Source organism: Balaenoptera borealis (assembly GCF_965194805.1).
Source record: "Balaenoptera borealis genome assembly, chromosome: 19".
Classification (NCBI taxonomy): domain Eukaryota; kingdom Metazoa; phylum Chordata; class Mammalia; order Artiodactyla; family Balaenopteridae; genus Balaenoptera; species Balaenoptera borealis.
The window spans coordinates 9,486,980-9,507,864 of NC_138878.1; the positions used below are offsets into that span (position 1 = coordinate 9,486,980).

Consider the following 20,885-nt stretch of genomic DNA (forward strand, 5'->3'; position numbering starts at 1 on the left):
AGAAGCTTCGGGGTGGCCTAGCCATTCACCAACTGCTTCCAGGAGCATTGAGCCTGGCAAGTTTCTGGGTGTGGCTCTGTTGTGATGTTAGCCTAGACCCACTGCAGACCTCTCTGGCTTTGTGGAACTTTGTGGAACTTGGGAAAGAAGCTTCTCCTAGAATGAGTCAACCAATCCAAATCTTTGCTCCAACTCTCACGATCTGTAACAGGAACATCTCGTGGGATCTTCTAGCATCACAATGAAATGGAAGCACCTACTTATATTTCAGCCAACATTAGAAAGAACAACTGCTATCAACCCAGCCTAGAGGGTTGAAGCAAGGACTTGGCAGGCCAGACAGAAGGAGAAGTTTAAGAAAAATATCATAGGGCTCATTCAGAAAATCTGTTTTCCACTGACTGTTTTCTTGGGTCTGAAGGAGTTTGAGGATAAATGCTGCAAATAGCAGAGGTCTTTTCCTCTATCTGTTCTGTTCTGTCTCTGAAGTTGAAGGAATCACTCAGGACTCAACTTGCTGTATTGTATGCATTGAACTTGAAAGAAAACCGAAAACCTAGTGAATGCCAGGTATTTCTTCTCGATTCGCCCTTAATGCACTTCTGAACTCGCCCAAAATATTGGGATTCTCTCTCCAAATCATGCTTAGTTGATATCTTAACATTTTAATCAGGGCTTATTTAGCTTTGTAGAGTTTGAATTTTGCTCCAAGTGAAGTATTTGGCTCTGAAGCTGTCTTTTGGGAGTACTGCAGATGCTGGAGAGCTTTCCTCCAATAACACATACGTAATTGTTTTTATCGCTTTTATATATTGGGGTTCTAGGTAAGATTACATTTGAAAAACAAAAAGACCTCCAGTAAGAAAATGAAAATAAAGAATTTTAAAGTGTTGCCCAAATCACTGAGTTTGAGCATCTGCAAAAGATGCTAGCCCTCTAAACCATGATAGGGTATACTTAATTTAATATTTAAAATATAATTATTAATATAATTTATTGAATGCTTATCTTATACCAGGCACCTGGGTGAATTTATTTCGGGCATCAGTGTGTCCTTTATTTCATACAAACGTATTTTAGCCCCTAACAGAGAAGAAAATGGCCTCTGACTAAAAGAAATCAAGGCATCTTGATCCCTGCTTCTGAAGGGTCTAGTGAAGGGGCAGGTGACATGGAGATCGCTATGACTAGCAATCAGGCTCACAGCAGGCACCAGGTGGCCAGGGGCTACCCCCGTTGACTGGAATAATTAAAAGCACCTCCTTTCACTCTTAAAAATATCCCAATTTGGAAGATAAATTTTATGGTCCACCCAAGCTAAGGCTAGTAGGCCAGAAGTCGTATGTGTGTGAAAAGAAGTGCCTTTTTGTAAAATCAATCACATTTTCTGCTTTCACTTAATGTAAACAAAAGTTGATCATCAACATTTATATATTTAATTTACATATTGATAGATTAGGTTAAAATCTAGGGGTTTTACCCTGCCATAAATTATTGGCAATTTTCTAATTCTCTTGACAAATGTATAAAATTAGTCTTGGTTTACCCAGGTCAAGGGAAAATGCTATTTAGTTGACTCACTTTTTCTAGCTCTGACAGTTTCCCAGTTGCCATGGATAACATTCATCCTTTGGAAAGCATGAGTATCTGCTTTTCTATATGGAGATGATGACTATCATGGATTTCTGGGGAGGGAATCTACCACCCACACTGTACTTTCTACTCCTCCAGGAATAATTGTGAATCAGAGAATAGCTATATGGAAATCAGAGCTGAAATAGCCTATAAATCACACATGTCATCGTTTCCCCAAACTGTGGTTGATTTATGATACACCCTAATGCTTCATTGCTATGGCCACACCATTCTCTTGATATGAAATCACATACGTACACCATCGGGGACCACTTAAAGGCTATACAAAGGGAGAAATAAAAACAAAACAGAGTCAAAGTTGGAGATGCTGAGACACATATGGGATGCAAACACATCAGTGGAAAATCTGGGGGAAGCTGGAAATAAATGTTCACAGCATAGGGAGCAAGGGAGACAATCATTTGGTCAACACTGGATTATCTGAGCTAATGGAGAATGGAGGGGTTCATACAAATCTTGAAATAATCAAATGCTCGTCTCTAGGTACGAAAATTCCCCTATGACTTCATCCTCGGGCACTCTAAACAAAGGAATCGTCAAGATTAGCTGCCAGTCAGAACTGGTAAAGGTTTCCCTTTGGCAGAAAAACGTGTTGGGGGAAAGCTAAGAGCATGGCCAGAGAAAGGAAGACTAGAGGAAGTGGGGCTGATTAAGAGTCCTCTTCCATCCTTTTCTAAGCTAGGCATTGGAGATCCAGGGATGAACTTGGGGAACTGCCCCATACCCACGTCCACCCAGATTAAAATTGCAGAGCTGGGATTCAGCTGCCCATATCCATCGGCATTACCCCAAGAACACACTTCCTCTGATGAGTCAGTCTTGAGGCTTGCTCTCAGTGGAATGTCCTTCATTAAAAAAAAAAAAAAAAATTCTCCAAGTCCCCTGTATTCCAGAAACCTGTCTGGGATAATTTTCGAAAATACTGCAACAAAGAGAAACAGTCAGTGATGAAGTCATGAAGGAAGCTAATGGGAAACCTAATTGTCCTCCTTTTGGGCTGCCATGAATTTTCTCTCCCTCCCGGGCACGTCTGGAATCAGCTAAAACCCATCAGAGCAGCTCGGGGAATGGGCAGAGACAGAGAGAGAGAGCGATCTGGACTGTGCCTACCTCTGCCAGGGCAGCCCTGTCTCCTCCAACAGCCTGTCTTTCCCAATTGTAAATGATTTCACTGCTGATTGTTATTGGGAGATGATTCCACACTTGTGGGTCTTCTCCCTTCACATGTTCTGCCACTTAATTTGTTTCATTTTGCCTGGTTACTTGTCATCACTTTGGGAATTGAGCACAATGTCTTGGTCAGATGGACTTGAGTTCAAGTCCTAGCTCTGTCTCTTGTAAGCTGTGATCAAGTTAGCTAATCTTTCTGAGTCTCAATTCCTGCCCCCCCCATAAAATGGAGACAATAATATCTAGATTGTAATGTACTTACGAGAATTGAACAGACATAAGTAGTCATATTGCCTGACATATAGTAGGCACGTAGTATGACTATGCGTGTGTGTGTGTGTGTGTGTGTGTGTGTGTGTGTGTGTGTGTGTGTATTAGTCAGGGTTCTCCAGAGAAGCAGAACCAATAGGATGTGTATATCTTCCTTCCTTCCCTCCTTCTTTTTCTTTCATCATATATCTAATCTATCTAATTATCTAATCTATCATCTATCAATCCAATCTATCCTCTATCTATCTATCTATCTATCTTTCTACCTATCTATCAAGAGATTTATTTTAAGGAGATGGCTCATGCAACTGTGGAAGCTTGATAAATCAAAACCTGCAGGGTAAGGTGGCAGGCTGAAAACCCAGGAAGACTTGCACTTCTGGTCCAAAGGCAGTCCTGCTGGCAGAATTCCTTCTTACTTGGGGGAAGTCAGCCTTTGTTCTATGCAGGTCTTCAACTGACTGGATGACGCCCACTCCCATCATGGAAAGTCATCTGCTTTAGTCAAAGGCCATCACTTTAAATTATTAATCTCACCCAATAAACACCTTCACAGAAACATCCTGGATAATGTTTGACCAAATATCTGGGCACCATAGCCCAGCCCATCACAGCATGTACGTATTTAAAATTGGGACCTGTGTGGTTCCTTACATGCATCAAATAATTATTTGCATCAGATAACTATAGGTGGCCTAGACTTCCTAATAACTTTTGAGTAGCCACTGGCTTTCCGTGGAAAAAAATTTCAGTAACTTTGGCCAGTCATTCCAGACCCCACATTTTGGATCTTTCAAAATTTATTCCACTGTGGTTGTCCATGCCAAATCTTGAGTTAAGCAAAACTCCTCTCTCCAGCTGACCTGAAGCAAATCTTTTGGAGGAAAAAAAAAAAAAAAACAACCAGAAAAATGAACATGTCTAGGCAGAGATAGATGCTGAAGAGAAAGTAAATCCATTCACTCTTTCCTCAGAGACATGTGATCACTCTGGAACTGTAAACTCTTCATTTTGGCTTTACTGGCATCGTGCCATGGCTTTGATGGCAAGACCACAAAGCTTTGTTAGTTCCTTGAGGTCTACAGGACTTCTCAGAGTGGATAGTGGGCTGTCTGTGCTATTACCACTCTAACCACATGAAGCATATTTTCCAGTCATGGTGGTCTTTGGACCCCCTTGAAATGGGCCTTTTACATGTATAAGGATGGGCTCAGTCGAAAGGACTCTTGCACCTTCAGATAAAGTCACTAACATTGCAAACCTATGGTGCAAGCCTGCGTGGATCATGGGTCTTATTTTCTTCTATAACTTGCCTCTTGGCTTTTGAGACATTAATCTTGGCTTCCTCACTTGTCTGTCTCAGATTATGGTGTCTCTTGGTGTCACTAAATTATATAAGTCTTTGACCACACCCTTGAGCTGCCTCCATAAAGGAATATGTTTAAGGGAATGCTGTGCTTCCCTGGCCCTCCCCTACTTATGGTTTTTCACTCTCTTCTTGATGCCAGCAACCATCTTGGAAGATCAAACTGATATGGAATGAGATAGGGCAAGTTAGATAGACAGCTCCTTAGATATTTTAGGTTGTTTTTAGACAGTTATTCCAGATTGACCACATTTCTATGGATTCCTTTGTGTAGGAGTTTTCCTAAAGAGACCCACATCTCAAACGTTTTTCTGGGGTAGCCAGTGTTTCTACTTTTTCAGCTTTTTCCATCTCTGTTTTTAGCATACACGTGAAGGGAAGGCTTTCTCTCTTATCGCCACACGGCCTCTCATATGTCTGGGCCATTTTCCTAAATAGCCTCTGTCTTTCCTACAGGGCTACCTAAAAAACTCTTACTCATCCCACCAAGTTTAGGTCAGGTGGATGGAAGGAGCCATGGAGATCTCAGAGGTATCCCAAAGTTTTAGTGCCGACTTTACCACCAACTTGCTGTGTGACATAGATCAATTTGCTTGCTTTCTCTGGTTTTTCTCATATGTCAAAATGAAGGTGCCTTTCAGTTGATAAGCAAGTCCTTACCTGTTCAAATAATCTGCATTTTCAGGATGCTGCTAGGTTCCTATAGGGCAGGTAGCTTCCAAGCAAAGATTCATCCCTTTTTTTTTTTTTACTTGTTCAGTAAGTTTATTACTGTCTTTATCTGAAAAATCTTCATAGAAGTTGTGGTTTGGTTTATTAACTCTCAGCAGCCCGTTCCTGAGCTCTAAGGAAGCTTGTCTTGTTCTGAGCTACCCGATCTTTCTTCTGGGCAAGTGACATTTTGGGACGGTTCCACCTCTTCTTTTTAACTTCTTCCTTAGGCTTCTTCTCATACACTGGATTCTCTCATATTGTAGCATGAGCTTTCTTATACATCTCCTCCATCATGTCTGGAGTTACGTTTTTCTTTATGTATTGAGAGAGTTGTTTTTGTAAGTATCTTCATCTTCTTCAATCAGGTAACACATATAATCTGCAATGTTCTGCCCCATGATGTGCTTTTGGTGTCCCTCAGCATTGAATTCTTTGCTTTCTGAATCATAACCAGGGAACCGTTTGGTACTGTGAGGGATAGACCAGCCTCCATCGACAGCTCCCTTCAGGGCCCCCAAAACTTCATTCCCAGTAGTACTCCTGGCAAGCCCTGCGTCTAGGTAACAGGTGAAGGCACCAGGTTGACCATCAATGCTTTCCACATTGTATTCATCTCCAGCCACCTCGACTTGGCCTTCATAAATTTTGTCCATACCAAACCCATTAAGAAGCCTGAGTGCCAGCAGCAGGCCAGTACAATATGCTTCAGCATAATTTGTCCGGCCAACCTTCACGCCATACTTCGGGAGTTCGTGAGCACAAGCTGCACAGACTATCATATCTCCTTCTATACGGGCGTAAGCGATCTGACACATGTTATCTCTGTTAGTTACACGAACTATCGTTCTGTATTTGGGTGTGTTGTACTTATTTTTATCTTGGATTACCACTCGTTTCCAAGCATAGTAGTCAGTTTTGCCCTCTCGCCGTCTTCTAAGTTTCACTTGGTATCTCTTGAAGTAGGCCTTATTCTTGACAACTTTAACAAACCCCATCCTGTGGGACAGAGGCCCTAGCCGCCACTGAGCTGCAGAACCAGCACGGCTCTGGGGAGGAAAAAAATAGATTCGTCACTTTTGTATGGTCTCAGCATCCATCAACAAGCCCAGGTCATGCTGTTATACCAGCTGCGACTCAGGCTAGACTAGACTCAGAAGTCTAGCTGTTTCAATGATGTTTATTGCCTGATTCACTGGGATGAGAAAAAGAAACATTAAACTCTCAGAAATCCTTCTCTCTGGAATTCACATATCCTGTGAAGGCAGCTTAGCAGTATGGTCAGGACCATATATACCTTGGTGACACCAATAGACACCATCATCTGAGAGATACAAGTGGGAAAACCAAAATCAGTGGATCAAAAGCCGAGAGGCAAGGCACGGAAAGTAAGTCTTGAGACTCATATACTGGATTCCAATATTGGAAAAGACGTAAGGTCAGTGGCTTCACTCTGGATCAGAGACATCTTTTCCCAGTGGACATTCTACACTTACTTGATTCCCCTCTGTGATGTTCAGCTCACTACGTGCCGAGGCAGTCCCTGTGACTGTTGGAACACTGCGAAGGAATGATGGTCAAATTCTACCAGAGCTGGAGCCCACATTATTTGAGAACAGAAACAGCTGTGATCTTAGATATTTGTATGTCCACCAGTTAGGAGTGTGTGTTCTGCATCCAGTTGCCATGAGCATAATACTGAGTAAGCCACATGCTAACCACATGGCTTTGTGCAAAATACTGAACCTCTCTTAACCTCAGTTTTCTCACCTGCAAGATGGGGGTGATTATGGTACCAGACTTGGAGTATAGTTATGAGGTTTAAATGAAATGATAAATACACACTGCATAGCACAATGATTAGCATAAACAAATCACATTTACTGAACACTTACTATGTCTTGTAGCACATCAACTGCCGTCCAGAAGCTCTCCATTTTCCTCTCTTCAGCAGATTAGGACAAACACCAAAACATGTAGCCACCAAATACATGAATGTCATGAAAAGGGGATTGAGTTTGGAACCAGAGTAGTTCCAAGTCTCAGCTCTGCCTCTTGCACTGGCTGGTTTGCCTTGCCTTTCCTTAGTCACTCTGGGTATCAGTTTACCTGTAAAGGAGAAGTTGTTACTAGGTCAACATCACCCACGTTGTAACAATCTTAAACAGCTCGATCCCTTGAACATTCCAAACAGAATAAATTGTTTGAACAACATTAAATCTAGGCAGTGAAATAATTTTAAAATCTTTCTAAGTGTTTGTGTGCATTTTCCCCTGGGAAAATCTGATCTGTACCTTCCTATTTTCCACCCTCTCCACAATATTCATGCACCCCAAATTTACATCCCTGTCCTAGAAGCTCTCTAAGTTTTCTTTTCCAGCCTAGAAATGTTCACACATTATGCTCATGAAGAACAACCAATGGAAGTTATTATTCAAAAATTATTGTAGACACTTATTCATCTGTTAAAAAAATTACAAGAAAATTACATGGAGGGGAACAGTGGTATAATATTTCATATGCTCTTTTGGTAGTTTATGTAAAAATAAGTGAAAGTCAACATGAAGTGGAATAAAAGCATGGTGGATCGCGACTGATATTTGTTATCTTACAAAACTTGTGATGTACTGAACTACGGTGGCTTCATATTATCCACCCCACAAGGAATTGAAAGATCACTAAGCCCACAAAAATTCCATTTGTCCGCAGCGTCTGCCCTCACTTTTCCTTCTTCTCCACCCATTCATCAATGGCTGCATCTTTTCCTCTTTATCAGGTTCTGCTTCACAGCATGGCCCATCTCAGACTGGATAAGGAAAGGAGGCTTGCAAATATCTGAACAATAGGCTCCGTGAGCTGGAGGACTTCTTACCTCCAGTCCCCTAAAGGCTGCATCTTTGCCCCACATTTCCTTGGCTTCCACCCCCCAAAGGCAGCAAAAGGAAACAATAGCTATCAGCCCCACCAAACTGTGTCTTTCTGAGATGCAGCTGAATAATCAATTACCGGGTGAGTGTATCTGAATTTCCCTGGCTGCCTTCCACATGCCTTCCAAACTTCAAAGTCTCCAGGAGCAGGTCTGCAGGGCCCTCCTCCCAGACGTTCTCACCATCCTGTCACTCATCCCGAACCTCTGAGGCAGCTCCTGCCCTCACCAGCCACACTTCGCTTCATCCATCCTTTCCACAAGGTGTCTGGAAAGAAAGACATTGTTCCCATGAAAAAAGGACCAGTTGGTAAGGAGAGACAGTGCAGACAGCAACATTTGGCAAATTCGTGGCTCAGGGCAAGGACCAGAAGCTATGAAACAGACACTTTAAACAAGTTTTCTTTTCATTTTGGTACATTAAGTGGCTATATTACAATAAAGCAAATAGATCCAAACTGTGAAGACCTTCTGTGAGAAAGCAGAACCCTGAATGCCCTCCTGTTTCCATGTGCCCAGAATGCACACGGTTAGAAAGGGCAGGACATCTGTGCTTCTGGTTGTTTGCAGAGTTTACTGTAAGAAAAGTCAGAATATCAAGCGATTGAACAGAGGCATCTTGCCAACTGTGAGAGCAAGCTTGGAAACAGTTTAAGGAACAAAAAAATTCTTGTCTGTGAAGATGTCCAGTTTTTCTGAGTGTTGGTGTGGATATTTATGTCACTTTGGGGAAAATGATGCCACAGACAGAATGCCTGATAGGAGGGTGGTTGGCAGGCAGATCAGACAGCAGGTTGTAATGGTTCAGTTGAAAAACAAATATTGTTTATGTAACAGGTCGCACACCCAGGCCAAAAGAGCCCTGTTAAGACAACATTTTCTAAGACATACGACTTAACGGTTTTTGCGTTTTTTTGCTTGGCCAAAGCTGAGGATTCAGACAGACCTGTGTTGAGCAAGTTGGGTTAACAATTCTCAAAATCAGCCAGCTCTAGAGGTGGAGCCAGACTCTAGTGTTCTCATCTGTAAAATGGGAGCTACACTTGGTCCCTTCACAGAGGTCTATGGTGGAGACAAAATGAAATAATTACCAGCTGCCTGATAGTGGGATTTTGTTTGTTTATTCTGGGCTCCTAGGAAAAGTGATAAAGTCCACCAAATAACAATGTGTGTTTCAAAAAATCTTTGGAGAGAATCTTTAACCTGAGAAGGTATGATAACAGCAAAAAGACTGTAACTAAGCCCAGTACATAGTTATTGAATTCCCACCATATGTGAGGCACTGGGGACTGAGATTTCTTGCTATTTCATACATTTGAAACATAGGAAGTAGATTATTTGTTGCCTGGGTTGAAACAGTGGAGGGAAAAATGGGGAGTGATTGCTAATGGGTATGGGGTTTCTTTGGGGGTGACAAAAATACTCTAAATGGTAATGGTTGCATAATCCTCCAAATATGGTTAAATACACTGAGTTGTACATTTTCAGTGGGTGAGTCGTATGGTATGTGAAGTATATCTCAATAAAGCTGTTAAAAGCAATGTAGAGAAACAGTATAAAACTAAAAGAAAAAAGAAAACAAAAGAAACAAGAACACAAAACAAACATAAACAAGTCTTGGGCAGGAATATGCCAAATTGACCTTGTTCCTGTCCTCATGGAGCTTTAAGTCTTGAGGATCAGCCACGTCTGCTAGTTGGCCAAATAAATAGGGGGTTGGATAAAGGATAAATGGGTGTAAATCAACTATGTTTCAATAAAATAAATTTAAAAAAAAAGAATAAATGGGAATAGGGCCATGATTCTACTCTGTCTACTGGAAATCACCCCACAATGAACATGTTCTTCTTTTTCATTTGAGCAGTGGTCCTCCCTGAGGTCAGAGACTATACTTAATAGTAGAGTTCCTCACAGCCAAGTTTGGCCCTGGGACTCAGTTCTGGCCAACAGGATGTGAAGAGACCATGTGGACACTTTTCAAGTCACATCCCTTAGAGCAAGCTCTGCTTCCTTTTCTACTCTCCCCATGGATGGGAAACCACCTTCAGCCTTGTGAACTTTGTAGCTGGTAGAACATCAAGACAGAGGCCTGAACTGCTTACTGCTCTAGATGGCCTTACTGTCTTCTTGCATTGTTTGCAATGAGAAATCTGCTTACATCCTTATCTTGGTTTTACTGTCCATAACATGGCTCTTTTTCTCTGACTGCTTTTAAGATTTTCTGTCTACCACTGATTTAAGCAGACTTTATTTATGATTTTAAGCAGGTTTTGATTGTGATGTGCCTTTGTCTAGTTCTCATGTCTCTTGTGCTAGGGAAACATTGGCTTTCTCAGATCTATAGGGATATAGCTTTCATTAAGTTTGGGAAAAAACACAACTGGCCATGATTGCTTCAAATATCTTCTTCCCCCATCTATCCTCTTTTTTTTTTTTACAGAATACAATCACAAATCTATTAGGTTACTTGAAATTGTCCTTCAGTTCACACTGATAATCTTTTCTTTCTCTAATTCTTTTGTTTTTTTCTCTCTGAGTTTTATTTTGAAGTTTCTATTGCTAGAGTTCCATGATCACTAATCTTTTCTTCTATGATGTCTGATCTGGAGTCAATCTCATCCAGTGTATTTTTCATCTTATACACCATAGATGATTTCATCTCTAGAAGTTCAACGTGGGCTATAAAAAAATATATATATGAAGCAAGACCTTCTTGAGTACTCTCCCTGATGCCCCATGAAATATGAATTCTCACTGGGGAAAAAGACATTATTCCTGGCCCTGTGTAAGTATCAGGCAATGTTCCCTTTAATGCTTTTGGTTGGTTCTTTGCCTTATTTGGGGTAGTTTGCTTACAGGCATATAATGATTGTGAATATGCAAGAAGGACTGTCTGCTGATCTTTGGGGTTCTTGCTAAGTGCAGCTCTTTCCTCTCCAAAACTCTGCCCTGTATATGCTAGTCATGGGGGTCTGCACGCTCTAGCTGCCTTGATCTCCCTGGACACTCAGCTCAATCATCCAACTCAAAGAGTTAAAGGTTTCACCTGGGATCCCCCTTGTCAGAAACAAGCTGGGGCAATCGTAGCGCTAGCTTCGTTTCTCTCCCTCTTCTCAGGGATCACTCTCTTTTGTCACTTGGTGTACAATGCCTTGAAAATAATTTTTCCATGCATTTTGTCTCATTTTGTTTGTTGGTTTGTTTCAAGTGGGTGGGTAAATCTTGTTAATCCATCTTGTCTGGAACAGAAAATATGCTTTCCAGTATCTTATCTAGTCTTATCAATGAGCCTTTGGAATAGCTAACCCCACCCCCCTTTACCAGAAGAAGATGAGGCTCAGACAGGTAACGTAAGTTCTCTAAGCTTACACAGCTTGTGATCAATAGGGCCCAGATTTCATCCCAGATTGTCTCTCGGAAATAGTTGTTTATACGATTTCACGTGCTCTGCGTTCCCTTCACTTAAAACGCTCTGCAGTGGTAAGAGAGGGGTTAGGCTTGAAAATAGGCCACAAAATACTGTTTGGAACCCTGTAGGCCAGTTCCCTGCTCCTTTAGGGCGTGAAAATTAAGTCAGGGTGGAAATTTGAACGCATGGTTCAGACTCAGGGACTACACAAATGACAGTCATTTCTTCCTTTCTCATAGCAAACAGTCTTCTAGCTCAGTGGGTCTCAAAGTTGAAAACAAACAAATAAACTCTTGACTGGGGAGGATACACAAAGTTCTGAGTTATGAAGAATGATAAAATTGAGAAAATACAGAAAAGATTGAAAATTAATATACTTAGTTCCTTGCCCGAGATTCTGGCATGTGCCCCCAGTGAGAACCATCAACACGTAGAAATAAATTCTTCCAAGTGGAGAATTTCATACTCTGAGTGAAAGTATACAATTAGTTTTTACTTTCAGCACCCTCTTTTCTTTCATGGATACGCTCACCTCCACTCACTGTGGGTCAGCTGAGACCTGGTTGGCCATATAATGCAGACCCAGCCAACCATTAGAACCACTTTTCTCTGACTGTGGCAATTGGCTTAGTCCCATGCCCCAAGCTGAGTCATTCCAAGTTCTTCCCTAGGACTTCGTTCATCTAGGGCTGAAAGAAAAGGGGTTTTGTCTTTGGGGATACAGAATTAGAAGGCATGAATCAGAATTATCTGGGAGCCATCTCCTAAACCATGCAAAGAAAGCTTGTGTGCAGTAGGAGTGAATCCGATGAGACACAAGAGAAACACAACCAAGAATTAGAGTACAGTGGGGATGGGGGCAAGACGTCAGAAAAATGTAGGTCATCAGAGTTTAATCATTCATGATCTCTACATCCCATAGCGCTGTAGCCAGTACTTGGACTTCCCAGTTACATGATCTGATAAATCCTATCTTTTTAAATTGGTTTGAGTTGGGTTTCTGTTACTTACAACCAAGAGAGTCCTGGTGAATAAAGAGGAAGTAATTTACCCAATGTCAAGCTTCTGAATTAGTAGGGGGGCTGGAATGAGAATTCTACTCATTCTATTTCAAATATATCAGGCAAGAGAGAGAATTCAGGACCCTGTTTCTTTACATCACGGTGAGCAAAGGCTGCTGCATGCACAAAAACTACTGACAGTTTTTATTATTATTGACATGTGCGTGTCAGAACCGTAAAAGCTTAGTGTCAGGCCCATCCTAAGGGTATTATATGACCGTTCCGCAACCTGTGAGGAAGATCTTGTTATGGTCTCCCTTTTGAAGGTGAGGAAATGAAGGTTTGAGGAGGTTAAGTGCCTCAAATCCAGAACTGGTTAGTGTCAGAGCCAGGATTCTCAAATGAAGGCAGACTGACTTCCAAGCCATGCTCTTGACGGCTGTGCTGTCTTGCCCCTGAGCCTGTGTATCAAAAACCTTCTGCTTGAGTATCAGGTGACATCAGGAAATGATCTTTGACCAGTCTCTGACAGCATAGTATGAATTTTCGTTCTATATCAGGCACTTTCCTCCAGATTTCTCCCTGAAGGATGAAAGAGCAGGAGGAAGCCGCACATCAGAGCAGAGGAGGAGAGAGACACAGGATTGCTCCCCCTCTTGTAAAGCTGTCTTCTCACAGTTCTTTATCCAAATGATTCTTCATCTGATACTTGCTACATTTAAGAGAGTGCTGGTCAAGGTTGCTGAGAGTGAATTCTGGTACACAAGGGAATATCCTTAACATACCTTTCCAAAAAGCTGTATGATCCCATCTCAGGTGCCGTTCTAGCAGAATTTAGATGCCATTCCTGCTGATCTAGTGAATCGGAAACAGATTGATGTGCTTTTCCTTCAGTGACACCAAAGCACTTATTTTACAAAATCCTCAGTTGTCCTGATCACCATATGAGAAAAGAAGAGCCCAAAGGGAAAACACTGAGGCTGGCGCCATCTTTGCAATGTTCTGTATCTGAATATGTACACAACATCCATGAGTCAATAATATGCATGTCACTCGAAGTGGACCAGTGCCTGTTTGGACAAGTGAGACCAGGAAATTATTTTCCTTATGGCCATTTTTCATTTGAAATTGTTGTTGCTGTTGTTGTGAAAAAGTTAAGTCAGCTTTTAACCATCAGTGAGGCCAGATCTAAAGAAAATGACACAGACGCCTCTGGCATTCACTGCAATGGCTTTTGGCTTTATCAGCAGTAGGGTTTAGACAAGTCCTGCTGGGACAACCGAGGAGAACTCGGTAGGGGCTGCATGCTTAGACAGGGTGGGGCTGGGAAGCAGTCACAGAAGGCCCACCCTGGGTCTGGGCTATGGGAACGATAAACACAGAGTAGACTCCCATGTCCTAGGGAGGAAGAGAGCATCATCAAGCTCTTTGGAAGAACGGAACTGCAGGGTCTCCTGTGGCTTTGCTGTCACCTCATCCCCGAGTTCATCGTCACACGTGTCTTTCTCAAACACCAGATGGTCTCTGCCTCAGAGCTGGCAGGCTAAGGCTGCTCTTCTCCCAGTTGGCCAGTACCTACAGGCTAGAGTTCACGGGAAGAAAGTGGATTTGGAACTGAGCAGAGTGGCATACTGCCCCAAACCTGCTTGGGTAGCTTTATTCAGCAGATGGTGAACAGGGAGCCATGAGTCTCGTACTGGCCCTGCTGCTTACTGTCCCTGTAAATCTGGGCAAATTCAATGACCTCCCTGAGCCCCAGGAGTCGCATCTAAAAATGAGTGGGTACAGCCTGAAGAAACCTTTGAGATTCTCTAATGAAAACAAGCCATGATTCTAAGAGGGAAAGGACCGTCCAAGAGACCACTGTCCTTTTGGGTGTAGAATCTTCCGGAGATTCAAAATTCCCCATGTTTGTTCTCCACCCTCGGGTTGGAAGTAAAGGGACGGAAAGTAGATGAGAGGGAAGCATCAGAATCCCTCAGGACATATTCAAAGGACCCTGCCGTACTAATGTTTCCTTAATATTTGTCTTTAAACCAATTCACTCTTTTTTTTCCACAATAAAAGTACTTAAAAAGTAATCCTTATATCATTTGCCATAATAAGAATTGTTAAACATTGTATTATTTTCCTTGTATTTTTTTTTCAATCACCTTCTCATGAGACACTGTTGCCAGCCAAAGGTTCTAGCCCCAGGCTTGTTCTTTCTTTAATGCTTGCTAATCTCTCTTTTTAATGGAGAGGTATTAAAAATCTCCTAGTTCCAGGCCAAAATATTTCCCCCTGATGTAACCAGCAAGTGAGAAAGTGAGTCCCTTTTCAATTCTGTTCAGTTCTTGAGATTTCACTGTTATTGTGTTCGTGCACTTCCGAAAATCATCTCCAGAACTATCACTGGCACGTGGTTAGCATTTTCTGCCCTCGGGAGTGGGGAATGCAGGCTCTCCCAGGCCTAACCAGAAGTCCAGTTAAACAGTTTAATCCTTGTTAGGGTGAAATCAGTCCTGGCCATGAGAGGGATTTCCTTGCAAAGGGCAGGATGCTGTACTTTTATCCCTGTTTGCTTTGGTGCAAAAAAAAATTTTTTTTTAAGAGATTGGAGTTTGTTTGTTTGTTTGTTTATTTATTTTTGGCTGTGTTGGGTCCCCGTTTCTGTGCGAGGGCTTTCTCCAGTTGCGGCAAGTGGGGGCCACTCTTCATCGCGGTGCGCGGGCCTCTCACTGTCGCGGCCTCTCTTGTTGCAGAGCACAGGCTCCAGACCCGCAGGCTCAGTAGTTGTGGCGCACGGGTGCAGTTGCTCCGCGGCACGTGGGATCTTCCCAGACCAGGGCTCGAACCCGTGTCCCCTGCATTGGCAGGCGGATTCTCAACCCCTGCGCCACCAGGGAAGCCCTGGTGCAAAATTTATACAGGCCTTCTATAAAAATTAATTATTCTCAGACAATACCTGTCCTGCCCAGTACTTGCTGGAGAGCAGCAACACAGAAGCCTCAGCAACTAGGACCAGGATTTGGACAAGCCACATCCCTCTAAACCGTTTTGGCAAGTCGTCAAGCGTCTTGAGACCTGGTGAAGTTTATATTCTTACACACCGACTGAAATCAGGCTCTTCCTAATCACACAAAACATCCATGAGGAAGTCCACACAGGTCGAAATGTGACACACAGCACTAAAACTTAAAGGCAAAGAGGTTTGATCGAAAAATCCCTGTTTTTCTTTCTAAACAGTACATCTTAATATCGGAGTGTGTTGACGAGCACTGCTAACTGCGTGGATACGGCAGGAAATGCTGCTGGCGAGTGATGAACTGCAAGTGAACAGGGACACGGGGATCTGGGTCTCAGGGCCGGGGCTGCTTCCAGACCAGGGGCTGTCCAGCAGATCACAGAGGCTGAGGTTGCATGATGAGGCATCAGGGTCCTGGTTACGGGGCTCTGTCGTCCTCTGCGTGTCACACAGGTTTTCCATCTTCTTTATCAGGCAGGATGTCGTAGTGGTGGTGGAAGTATCACTCAGTGAACCGCCTGAACTCGGGAGCTGTTCAACTCATCATCTCATTTAAACCTTATCGCGGTCAAATTATGTAGATCTGGTGATTCCACTTTTACATTAAAGGCTGAAGCTCAAAGAAGTCAAGACGCCTACAGTGACAGAGTAAGTTATGAGAGGGGGAACCCAGTCCTCAGAGTCAGGCTTGCTCCGTTGTGTTTCCTGAAATCTTCAGCCCCTATTTGCCTCTATGATTGAATCTGCCTTTCCCATCCCTCCGGAAGCCCTTCCTCCTCTGCCATGGGTGCTTTGGTTCTGTGGAAGCTCCAACTGGAGCATTTTCAGTACAGAAATGTTATGTTTCAAAGACACTTATAGCCTTCTTACACACACACACATACACACACACACACACACACACACACACAATCTATTTGGAGGAAAGAGTTTACTAGGGTTCCTCAATGGAACTTTGAATAAATTATATGGGACATTTTTCTACCCATAGTAACTCAGAGAGATACATGCCATTTTGAAGAAGATTTAGAGCTAAAAAACAAAACAAAACAACAACTAAAAAACCAAAACACAACTATATCTTTGCTAGAGAATACCTACTGAAGACAGAAAAAGAAAGCTTACTCTAATTTGACGATTTAATGAGGGAGTTTGATGTTACATATGAAGTTTAATTGCTATAATTTGTCATGATGCCCTAGAAGAGTTAGGTGATTCTGGCTACATTTACTATTTCTGCCGTTTAATAAGTTTTTATTGAGCACCTACTGTGTGCCACACACTGTACCAGGGATACAGGTGTGAATGAGCATTAGGGAAAAAATACAAGCTGTGATGGGAGTCTTTCACAGGGAGCTTAACCTTGTTTGCAACTAGAAAGAAGACATGATTTTTAAGCTTGCTTCCAAGGAAGAATATACGCAGTGTCAGAAGTTCCCAACTTAACAAAAATTGTATCAGTATACCACCAAACTCATTTAGAAATAAAATTCAAGTAGGAAAAAAAGCTTCTTAAATATAGCATCAGTTCTCTCAACCATTTGATAATAGATGTCTAATCTGGGAGAAGATTAAGGGTGTTGCCATAAATCATTTATTCACTTGTTTCCTTTTAGTGGTAAAATACTGTAACAAAATTTGCCCTTTTAACCATTAAGTGTACAGTGGCATTAATTACATTCACAGTGTTGTGCTACCATGACCACTATTTCTAAAACTTTTCCATCACCCCAAACAAAAACTCTGTTATAATTAAGCAATAACTTGTTTTTTCTTCCCCTATCCCCTAGAAACCTCTGAATCTATTTTCTTTCTCTATGAATTTGTCTATTCTAGATATTTCATGTAAGTGGAATCATACAATATCTGTCCTTTTGTGTCTGGCTTATTTCACTTAGCATACTGTTTTCAAGGTTTATCCACATTGTAGCACGTGTCAGAACTTCATGCCTTTTGATGGCTGCATAATATTCCATCCTATGGATCTACCACTTTTGTTTATCTGTTAATCTGTTGACAGACACGGGTTGTTTTCACCTTTTGGCTATTGTGAATAATGCTGCAATGAGCACTGGCATACAAGTATCTGTTCGAGTCTGTTTTCAATTCTTTTGAATTGTCTTTTCAATTCTTTTTGGAATTGCTGGATCTTAATTCTACGTTTAGCTTTTTGGGAAACCACCACCATTTTCCACAGCAGCCTCAGTATTTTACAGTCCCATCAGCGATGTACGCGGGTTCCAATTTCCCTACACCTTCACTAACACTTATTATTTTCCATTTTTTGATTGTAGCCATTGTAGTAGACATGAAGCGATATCTTTGTTTTTGATGTGTGTTTCCCTAACAACTATACTGAGCATCTTTCCATGTGCGTATTGGCCATCTGTATATCTTCTTTCGAGAAATCTCTATTCAAGTATTTTGCCCATTGTTTAATTGGGCTGTTAGTCTTTTTGTTGTTGAGTTTTAGGAGTTCTTTATATATATATATTTTAATATATAATATATACTGTAATATATTATATTATATATTTTAATATATATTTGGATATTAAATCTTTATCAGATATACGATCTGCACATTTCCCCCACATTTTGCAGACTGTCTTCTCACTTTCTTAAGAATGTCCTTTGGTGCATGAAAGTTCTTAATTTTGATGACGTTCCATTTATCTATTTGTTGGTCATGTTGCACATCTTTCTAGAGTCTGTATTAGTTTGCTAGGACTGCTGTAACAAAGCACTTCTGGCTTTTTGTTTTGCCATAACAGAAACACCTTCGGTTTCCTTTGAGAGCTCTCTCTTTGGCTTGCAGATAGCTGCCCTCTTGCTGCCTCTTTACCTGTTTTTTTCTCTGCACACACACATCCCTGGTATCTTCGTGTGTCCAAATTTCCTCTTCTTATAAAGACACCAGTCATATTGAATAAGGGCCCACCTATACAAACTCAGTTAGCCTCCATTACCACTTACAGATTCTATCTCTAAATAGGGTCACATTTTGAGGTACCACCAATCCATCCCATAAGAGAGTCATATCTATAAATCCATTGTCAAATCCCATTCGTTGAATTTTGCTTTCAACAAATACTTATTGACTGCATAGCCTACGGCAGAGAATGTGCCAGGAACTACATACATAAGACAGAAAGACTCCTGCCCACATGAAGCTCACTTTCTTGTTAAAGGAGACAGAAAATAAGTAAATAAATAAATAACATTTGACATTTTAATAAACATTTTTATCACGGGACTTGTAACAAGTCCTGCGATTAAAAATAAAATAAATATTTAAAAAATGTAAATTAAATGCCAGAATATAATAGGACAGAGAGTGACTGGGGGAGAGAGAGGGTACTTAAACTGAATGATCAGGGAAGCCCCCTCTGAGGAGTTGATATTTCAACTGGCACCTGAATGATTAGAAAGGACCTGTTATTGAAAGACCTAGGAGAAAATTCAACCTTAACTGCATTGAAAACCACACTCTTAAATCCAGACCACTTGCTCATAGTAGCAGAGGCAAGATTTGCACCCACGTCTCCCAACTTACTTTTGAAACAAATTGTATTGTGCAATTCAAGATTAATCAGTCAAGTTTGAACGACTCAGTAGTTTATCACTAGTGGGAGAAAAGGTAAAGGGTAAAAAGGGATGTGATTTCTATTTATTTATGTATCAAATTTAAAGAATCTTTGGCAGCCATGAGAGTGTAATCAAATGACATATTAACTTGACCAGTATTTTGACAAGCTGCCCTGGAATGTAGGTTCCCAGAATTACTTAAAATCAATAAACAACATTCCTTGCTGGGGAAGGTGGCAGGCACCCTGATCAGCTATCCTGGAAAGGAAAGCAATGCATGCATTCCAGGCTGGCCGAGGGCCGGCCACATTAGGATTTCTGGGTGGCCAAGGAGAAACAAGAAGATGCAAACGCATGGTCTTTGGTGAACTCGCCTGATGAATATCAAAATGACAAATTGACTCTTATAGTCCCCAGTGCCTGATGGCAAAACACAGTGGGAGCTCAGTGTACAAGTCACACTGAACTCTTGCAGGATTGCGAGGAACCCAGCCCAGCTCTCAGAGTCCTTCTGGACCCCAGACCAAACTCTCCTCCTTGGGAAAGCACCGCCCAAAGAAAATCTGCCCCAACACACTGTCTTTTCTCAGAACGCAACTCCCAGATCGTTGCATTTCCCAGCACAATCTCAGCACACTACTGTCTATAAAATAGATAAACAACAAGGACCTACTGTATAGCACAGGGAACTCTACTCAATATACTGTAATGACCTATATGGGAAGAGAATCTCAAAAGGAATAGATATATGTATATGAGTAACTGAATCACTTTGCTGTACACCTGAAACTAACACAACATTGTAAATCAACTACACTCCAGTGTAAAATCAAAAAGTAAAACAAAATAAAATACAAAGAGTAAGAGAAGACCCTTCTCTAGGGAGAGAGTTTATTTCTGATTCCCTAGGAATCAGTCTTATTTGCGCTCTTTTCTAACTTGAGCAGCAGAGACAATGTTTCTTTGGGGTTTTGCTGAGCCTTAATCACCATGAACTCTACCACCCCGCTTCTTGCCCCAGGCAGAGTGTTTTAATCCCAGCTTCATTTCTCCAACCTTTGCACATAGCATTTTGTACACTCAGGGCATTTTCCATATTCTGCCTCCTTTTTCTGTGGGTTTTTTTTTCCTTTATTACTCCTCCTCAGTTACATGTCTCTGTATATAAGGGCCATGTCTTATTCATCTTTGCCTGTACCACCACACCTACCGTGCTTGGAACAAATGCTTTCTCCATAATTTTTTTTTTTTTTAAATGGCAGACAAATTCAGTGAGTTTTGAAAGCTGTTTCACTGTTTGCCTTTACAAATTGAGAGCTGCCATTGTGGGTTTCTGCATAGCTGTCATAAGCCAACTCTCTGATAAATGTACTAGGTGGATACTATAGAAAAAAATGATGTAAGGTTGCCACATCAGAAAATCTAATTGCCCTATTTCGAAAGGAGAGGAACAAAACTAAGTAGAACAATTTTGTTTTTAATTTACCAACTGGGGAAATTGATATAACAAATGTCTACTGTCTAACCATCTACAAGCCACAAATGTAAGACTTGATGGGACAAAGACAAAGAAAAGAGTTATTAGAACAGCGCATTCGAAAAATGAACAGTATATATAACGCAGGTGTAGTGTAGTTTTAACCAACACATCTGTGTGTAAGCGGTAGCACTATAAATTATTTTAAACATAAATAGTAATATACATTAAAAGGAGTAAGAATACTCATTTGCATAGACCCAATTCTCTGTGTCAGGGGAATTCATATCAAGGAAATAATTCA

At 41.5% G+C, this 20,885-nt stretch overlaps 1 pseudogene across 1 annotated transcript; it reads right to left on the reverse strand.

The window, feature by feature from the left end:
- Positions 1-4,694: 4,694 nt before the first annotated feature.
- LOC309616147 (large ribosomal subunit protein uL18 pseudogene) lies at positions 4,695-6,304 on the reverse strand (annotated as a pseudogene). Its single transcript has one exon. The product of its transcript is annotated as a large ribosomal subunit protein uL18 pseudogene (transcript).
- Positions 6,305-20,885: the final 14,581 nt, after the last annotated feature.